This window comes from Aptenodytes forsteri, unplaced genomic scaffold (assembly GCF_000699145.1).
Source record: "Aptenodytes forsteri isolate BGI_AS27 unplaced genomic scaffold, ASM69914v1 Scaffold120, whole genome shotgun sequence".
In the NCBI taxonomy this organism is placed as follows: domain Eukaryota; kingdom Metazoa; phylum Chordata; class Aves; order Sphenisciformes; family Spheniscidae; genus Aptenodytes; species Aptenodytes forsteri.
In genome coordinates, this window is record NW_008795938.1 from 4032717 (window position 1) to 4041539 (window position 8823).

Here is an 8823-nt window from a genome sequence, read left to right on the forward strand (position 1 = left end):
GGTGTTTGCAAAGCAGGGCACTGGTCCTTTCAGCCCAAGAGACCATTTTTTGGCTATACTGCTTGTGTTCTATGAAATTAGTTTCTATGACGGCCCATCGCAGCTGCATTTGTCATCCAGCAATATTAGAGCCCACTCAGGAGGCAAGGCTGGCCCTGGGGGTGCTGCCTAGTGGGAGAGCTTTCCCAGCCCTTCTCCAGGGTGATTTTGTTTCCAGCTGATGTGTGCATGGACACTGGCCACAGATTGTGCAAGGCAGACCCATGGTGCCCACACTGGGTTGCATGGTAGAAAGCAATGCTTTGTGGTTGTGATGAGCAGGCTCACCTCCCCCTTCCCTTCACCCCTGAATCTGGCAAGATGAATGAAGTTTCATCCCATTGTGACGGGGGACATGCTGTGCCCCGGCAGCTCCACTGTGCTGGGCAGAGCCGTTTGGCTTGTTTGATCTATAGCTCTTTTATGTTTGCACTATTGTGCAGCAGTCATGGGTGTGGGCTTCACCCAGTAACCATCGCGTTGCAGCGAGTCTTGCCAGTGGGAGCTCTGGCTGCAAATCCCTTCTGAGATCCCTGCCTGTCTGTTCTCCTGCTGCTTGCCACTGCATGCAGGAGGGCCTGGCCCCCGGGCATGGGCTGCGGAAGATCAGGAGTAGCATGTGCTGACGGGACTTAAGACCCGTTAGCTTTTTATAAGCCTGATTCGGGCAATTAAGCCAGGTGGCCATGAGTAAAATCTTTTTTGTTTGTGTGCTGCATCTCTCTGCATCTGACCAGTGCCCTTCTGTGAAAGATGCAGCCTCCGTCCTGTGGCGGTGCGTCTGCAGCTGGCACTAAGGCACGGGGAGGATGGGTGCTGGGTGGCAGGCTGGAGCTGAGCACCCCAGGCAGCAAGCACTGGGCTGTTCTGGGATGCGCTAGCGCTGCCTCAGGGAAGGCTGTTTGGCATATGGCAGATCCTCATGATTTCTGTGCAGCTTTCTGACTGTGGTCTTGACTCTCCTCTCCTGTGTCACAACCCTGCAAGTGTCATTTGTGAATCCGACTTCCTTTTCTTCAGCCTATTTTGCCAGCTCATCTCTGAAGAGGATGATGACTAAGAACAGACATGAAAGAGTGTACTGGATCTTCCTTGACCCTGCAGTACCCTGGCCTGCTACATGTTAAAGAGACCTCCTATTTTCTGCCTGCTGTCTTCCACACAAGCAGCACCAGAGATGCTCAGGGCATCTAAGCTCCAGAGCTCAGCTTCTGGAGATGTTTGACAGCTGAACAGTTGCCTCCCCTTGTGAAACCCCCTGCCAGGCTGACTGTCAGAAGTTCTGCAGAGACTGGCTCTAGGTGGGCGTAATCTCTGTTTTGGAGGTTAATACAAGGGCCCTCTGGTAAAATCCCAGCTGCACTCAAAGGCTGGTAAAGTGAGGATTTACTGTGAGGCCTGGGTGGCCTGCATCCCTTTGAAAGCATGGCCCATGAAAGCCAAGCATGCGGGCAGGGAGCAGGGAAGGCTTAGGAAATGAAGGGTTTTTTCCTGGAAATCCATGTGCTGGAAAATGGTCTGGAGTCCTATAAGCAGAATTGTATGAATTCCTACCAGGATGCTGTGCCAGGAGGAGCTAATGCTTTTCCAGCGAAGGATCTTGGACCAGTAAGTGGGAACAGGGAAGGGATTCTTCCTCCATGAGCAGTTTTGGTGAGGCTGCGACTGACATAAAGGGTCCTGTTCTGGTGTCCACATCTTTGAAATAACTTTGATGAAAAATTGGAGAGGGCGCAGGAAAAAATTACAGACTGCTCTAAGGCTGGGAAAATGCCCTCCAGAGAGAAATTTAAAGGGCTTCATTTGATTAGTTTATCAAGGTGACTATTGAGAGGTTCTTCGAGTAGAATATGGGAAAATACACAGGGACTGTTCAGAATCCTGGACTAACAGCACAGCAGAACGAGAACCAGCGGCGCAGGGTTGTGGTCAGACTAATGAAAAACAGATACGAAGCGTGTCATTTCAACATCCATTGGAGGAGACTCCTAAGGGAAATCCTAAGTCCTCCTAAGTTTTTGGAGCTCCATCGTTTGAATGTTTCTGAACAAACCATGTGTTTCCCAGAAGCGAAGACTGAATCATGCACAAGCTACTGGGCTCAGTGCCAGGGGTGACTGGGTAAGGTGATGCATGGCCAGGCAGAATGGTCTAGTGAGCCTTTTCACAGCTCTAAGTCTATAACCCCAAACTCCTCTGCTTTTTCTGCCATGGGGGTAACCTAACCCCCATCCCAGGTACTTTCTATTTTGTTTTAACTGCTTTAGGTCAATAAGACACTGTCACAGGAATTCAGAGTGGTTATTTTTAACTTGTTGTCCCATGAATTCCCCTTCCTTTAGATATCTGGCTTGTGGTCTTATGGCCAACAGAGGCTTCATTAGTCCATTTCCCTTTTTTGAGAAGCTCTTAAGGAAGAAAAAGTCACCACGCAGGACACCACACAGTCACTCCTGATGCCAGTGATCTGTCTGAGTAGCTCTAACCAGCACTGAATGCCTTTTAAGTAGTGAAACATATTTGGTTTCTAGGGGTATGGAGTTTGCAGTTCTGGGGAAATGTTTACCAGGAAAGCATTTCACAACTTTCTGTAAATTACAGACAAGATCCTCAACTCTGCTCATTTCTTATTCATTGAGATGTTGTTTCTCTTTCCTTAATGCCCGTTCACACTGCGGCAACAGACGGGGGAGTAGCTTGGTAATTTCCTGTGACTATAACACAATTCAGAGTTTGCTAGTGGCTTCCCAGAGAAGCCACTTCCACCAGCCACTGCTCAATTTAAACATCCAGGGAACTAGCCTGAGTAGGCGGTGATTAACATTGTTTCTTAGATGTGGAGAAATTATTGTATACAAGCTGGTTACAGAAAATAACCTTATATCAAATGATAAAATTTTAATTACATAAAGTAGAAGGTTAAAAATGTTTACAATCATGATTCTTCATTTCAAGGACGGCAGTTTGAGAAATAAATTACAGAAACTAGCTAATGAAGTCACCTGATTTGAGAAGCGTGAGGACTTGGCATGGAATAAAGAGTGGCATGGAATTTTTTTGTTCACTTAGTACAAAAGCCATCTGAAACTTGTGTCCTGAATAATGTGTAAATATTTTAGGAGATGACTCCAGCCCGCAGTGGTTGTATAACTACGGTGAGTGATGCTGAGAATGAACAAAGAATCTGCTAGCAGTAGTAAAAGCAGTGGATCAGCAAAGGATGCTGTGGCTTGGAGGTGAAGATGCACGTGGAAAACCTGAGAATTGTTCCTAGTCGAGACCCTACAGAGGAAACTCTGATACTCCACAAAAGGGTCTTTAGTAGTATTTGAAGGGGATTGGGGGAACAACAGAGGGGAGGTGGCCCCTATGTAAAGATTAAAAATTAAAATTTAGGGGTGACACCACAACTGAACGAGTATCTGCCGCCATGTTGCTAGACATAGGAACAGAAGCAGAGGACCCAACAAAAAGCAAGTATAAGGACGGGCCACCCCATCCGGAATAAAGCTCGGAGATTAAGGTATTCAATGGCTTGGAGTGCACAACCTGAGAGCTAAAAAGCAACAGTCGGCTTGCAGGCCTGGTGTCCAGCTGGAGGTGGTGCCACACGAGAGACTAATAAACGTACCTCACTTTCGGTGGAGAAAAGGGACCTGGATATCTTTAGAAGAAGGAAGTTATAGAATAAGCAGGAAGAAGGATAAAATGGAATACATATTTGCTAAAATTTTTTTGCACTAAACTAATGTAGTATCTCTCTCGACAAAGGAAGTGTTCTGGGCTACTTTACCAGCATTTCAATAGTTATTTAATGTAATTTCAGGTATGAGTATTAATTAAAGTGAAGAGGATAAGGACTGTAAAGCAAAGATTCAATAAAACAGGGAAAAATAATAGGTTGTCTCAAGAAAAGAGGCACTGCGCAGTAAAGAAGATACTACTGAAATCCACTGAAGTGGGTTTTAGGACCCACTTTCATAAATATTGTCATTAGGGACCTTCACGAAGTGCAAGAATGTGCCAATGACATGAAGGTGGGAAACACTGCTGTTGCAGTTGAAAATCAAGCTATTGCAGCAGGGTTGCGAAGACTGTCTGTAGTAGCACAAAACCTTGTATTCCTGAATGCTGATGAGCTGCTAATGAGAACTCCTGGTATAAACTACTGTAGGAAAATGAAAAAGAGCAGGCAAACAGCCTGATTGTGTGCTTACTATAAGCAGTTTCACATGTAGCAGGAGAAGTATTTTCCATATAGGTTAAACGTGTAATTTAGTGTGTGTACGTTCAGAAAAGATTAATTAAAACTTGAAGAGGTGCAGAGGGTTAATGCAATCAGGAGAAGGGGCATTTATTTTCTGATAAGCTGAGCTCTTTTGGACTTCTATCTAACCTTTCAAAACACAGTTTGAGAAGGGATAGAGTTGCTGCCTATAAATACATCAGGGAATAAATACTACCAAAAGGGCAGCCTTCACATAGGAACAAATAAATACATTTTAATGGAAAAAAAAAAAAGAAGATTCATAAACACTGAGGTTTTATAATAAGCCCAGGAAAGCACAGGGCAGGAGGAGGACCCCTGCTTTCCACATATAGCTTGATAAAGTCGTGAGGGAGGCCACGTAGTTGCTTTTAACAAAGGGGGATCAGACTCAGTGCCCAGGCAAGTGCCGTCAGTCCTAATTTGCACATAGCTATAGGTAAAATCTTGTTCTGTTTGCTGTAATTAAAAAGATTGACTTATTCACTGCTTGAGAGAGATCGTGGCACAGCTCAGTGCTCTTGGAAATGTTTGCCAGCTCTGAGTCTCCACATTTTTTTCCTGCTGGGACAACGCTATAGCTGGTGTTTGCCAGCAGCAACTGGGGAGGTTGCTTGCCTACCTGGAACAGACTGACACAGGGATCCAGAGGCTGCTATGTAGACCTTGCCTGAAGTCAGACTTTCTAATTTCCAGAAGTTTTGATATTTTGAAACTCAGATTTGGAAGCAAATCTCTTAAAATAAAATTCAGTTTCTCATTACTCAAGATTATTTTTTTTAATTTTTACCAATAGGTAAAAATAGATGTGTAAATATTATACATTATAATTGCATATAGAAACACAAAAATGTGTATTTTAAAACCATCCCTACTAGAGCTGCTAGAATTCATAGCTCCAAAGCAGCTGCCGTACGACAGGGGTGGCCCTGTTCCAGGAGCTCCCAGGCCAACTGGCTCCTCTGGCTACCTGCTTCCTACAGTTTGGTTACAGAGAAGAGCAGACCAGGATCTGGCCAGACTGGGTCTAGAGCCCCATGACACAGGTGGTGGGGTTACTCTGAAGTTAGGAACTATTATCCTAGAAAATCAAGGGACAGCAACAAGCTAATTAACACTCTCGCTTAAAAATATTCCTTGCCATCCTACCCTTAGGCACTGCAAGTTGGTTATTTGCTGGAGATAAGCTATGCACTGTGGTGGTGGAGGGCTTGGGCGGCCGATGGTACCAGCACAACGAATGTACAGCTCTAGAGATGAAAACAAAAACAATTGATAGGAGACATTTTATGCAACTTTTGCAATTGCAAAGCAGAGTCTAATATCACCTTGAAGGAAATATTATTATTTAGGCAATTCTAACCAAATCTCAGTAACGAAATACAAACTGCAGGTGCCGGTGTCTGGGATTCACCTCGGTGAATGGCATAGATCAGCCTGGTTTCATTTGGAAGTCATCCAGGGAACTTCTAAATCATGAATAGGCACAACATCAGCACTGACGAACTAGTGCCCGCTGCTGTTACATTAAAAGTAACAGACAATAAGCCCACAGAAGAGCTCAGGAATTCATTAGTATATCCCATGGGAAGGGTTTACTGGTACAAATTTGAATCAGGCCCAGAGTCCCAAAGTACTTCTAGACGTCCAAGCCTTTCCTTAGCATGAGTTAATTTTCCTAGGAATGACGTCTTTTTCCTGAGTATAAACCCTTTTACAAGGTCATCCCTCCCCACAGCACTGGAGCTAAAACAAGACCAGCCAGTGATTCCAGATACACTCTAGCTCAGCCCAGTGCCTCTTGTGCTGCTGAGGACTGGAGAAGCTCCCTGGTACATCAGTGCTTTGTGCCTCAGGCTGGATCTGTGCTGAGCTGAGCAGAGGTTTGATGCTGTGCATTTCAAGACACCTCATAGCAAAGAAGGGCACAGACCAGCTGAACAGACCTCCTCTGACATTAAGTCTACCAGTGAAGCCCGAGGGATACCTTTTGGTGAGGACATGACATTGGTGTGAACCCTGTACAGGAGGACAAACACTGTGCTCTTCCACTTGGCCTGCAAGGCTTGTGGGATGGGGCTGTGATGCACAAGCCCCGGCGTTTCCAGAAGGCACATCCAAAGTGCCCTGATGATGTAGTCACCTTTCATTCTAACAGTGTCCCCAGCCACCAAGTATCATCTCTACAAAAAAGCTTACAAACTGTAAGAGATCAGAGGTGGAAAGAAGACACGTGTGATTACAGCTTCTGTGATGTGATATGCTCGGCCTCAAAGAGCAATGAAGAGGGAGGACAATGAAACCTAAGAAAGACAGGGCAGCAAAGGTGACAGCTCCACGATTACTCCATTTGCACAGAGTTGAAGCAGGGAATGCAGGGTAACCTCTCTGGGGGAGCAAACAGAAGGGATATGTTCAGGTGTGAGGTGGGAACCACATGGGGCTTGTCCTCAAAAAGGGATAGACTGAGCCTGTCCTTCCTCTGCCATATCCAGCTGCCTTCTTCCTTTTCATTCAGGATAAAGACCATTAATAAGATAAACCACAGGAACATGAGGAGGAAAGTGTTGGAATTGTGTTTTATGGTTTGTTTTCCCCCCACAGTCCTGTTTCCTTGAGCCTTGATAAATGAATATCTTCTTATCTGATGGTTCAATTTATCTGGTGTTGTATGGAACAAGGTGAATCAGGACAAAGTCCGCAGTTTGGGAGTGTATTGATCCTACCTGCAGGTCACCACTGGAGACAGGGCTCTCCGGAGAGGCCAGGTGTGAGGGAACATCTCTGGCACAGCGGAGGGCAGGAGCCCACGGTGCCAGGTTGCCAAGGGTCAGCAGCTTGTGTTCCCAGCTGCCAGCTTTTCGGGAGACGTTCCTTCTGCTTGGCTCAAAATCCAGCCCCAGCAGGATCTTCTGTACCACTTGACAGGTCTCAAGCCCTCTTGCAGTGATGGCAAGTCTGTGGATGCGGATGTATTCACATGGGCTACACTGAGCACATTCATAAAGGAAGGTGCTGGGATGACCAGTAATTTGGGCTGGAAAACAGCTGGGCAAAATGCTTTAGCAGAGGCATGTGGCCCATGGGGCATGGCACAGAGCTGGGACTCTGGCAGCGCCGCGGAGCAAGGAGTCTGTTAACTTGTCCGATATCTTCTTGTATGTGTACAAATTCCATGTTTGGGAAAAGGAGTTCCCCCATTCCCTTCTGCACCACATGAAAAAATATTTTGCTGGTTGGACTCAAACTTTCTGCTCGATGATTTCTGTTGATAGTGCCATAAATCCACTATCCCGAGGGCATAAGTGCTCGTTCCCTGCTCCCCGATCCTGTACAAGCCGGGATGCTGTAGGCACAGACTTCATGTCACCAGGCTGGGCAGCCATGCCTGCTTTGCTCCTTTCTTGCTTGGATACCACCCCTGCCCCCAAACAGCCCTGGGGCCCTGTGTGTGCTGTTTATGATTCTGACCCTTTTGTGATGGGAGGAAGAAAACCGTGAGCAGTAACCGAGAGGAGGTTTCGCCCAAGATTTATACAACAGCAGGACTGGGTTTTTTTGTTTTGTTCTTTGTTTCTTTCTTGATAATCCCTGATGCTTACTTCACTTTTTTCTTGGCAAGCAGTGAGCTGACATCACCATGACTCTCTGATCTCTTTTGCGAGTTGCATTAGCTAATTTAAGTCCACCCTCGTGCCGTGCATCCTTGATTACACCACCTGTGCATCACTTTGCATCTACCAACATGGACTGCAATGTGCTGTTGATGTGCCCAGTCACTCAGCACCATTATTGCCCCCTTGAACTCTTCAAGGCAGCTTCAGTCCTTTACTGCCCTAAATTAGTGATGCAGCTAATTCTGTCCCATCACTGCTCATGTGCTTTTTCAGACAATTTATGAAGATGCTGAAAAGCACAAGCACTGAAGAGCACAAGTCCTAGTGCAGCTCCCGAAGAAGGCATCTCTGGTACCTTCCTCCCCCCTTGAAAACTGACCTGCCATCCTACCTTCCATTGCCTGTCTGCTTAACCACGGAGACCGGCATCTTATAGCATGAGACGGAGTGAGGACATTTGGTGCAGGACCTTGTTCGAAGCTTTTTGGGGTCCAGGTACACTACGTACATACACCGAGCTGCACCCACACACTTCCCACCACCTCCGAGGAGCAGCAGAAAGGCAAGACTTCTGCCCGGAGTGGAGTTGTGTCATCCTCTAGCCTAAATAAAAAGAAACGCTTTTCTTAACCGTACATCACTAAGAAGAGGGGACACCCACCACTGAGGCGTCCCTCACCCATTGCTGATGAGAGGAGACATACACCGCTGAGGGGCCCTAACTGAGAGGGGACACCCACCGCTGAGGGGTCCGAGGAGCCGACGGGGCTCCCCCGCCCCCCGCGCAGGGGCCCCAGGCATGTGCCGGCGGGGAGCTGGGGTGGGGTAGGGGGCAGCCACCGGGGGTGTCCAGGGTTCGAGTCCCGCGTCCGGCGGCTCACCTGGCACGGCTTGGTCGGG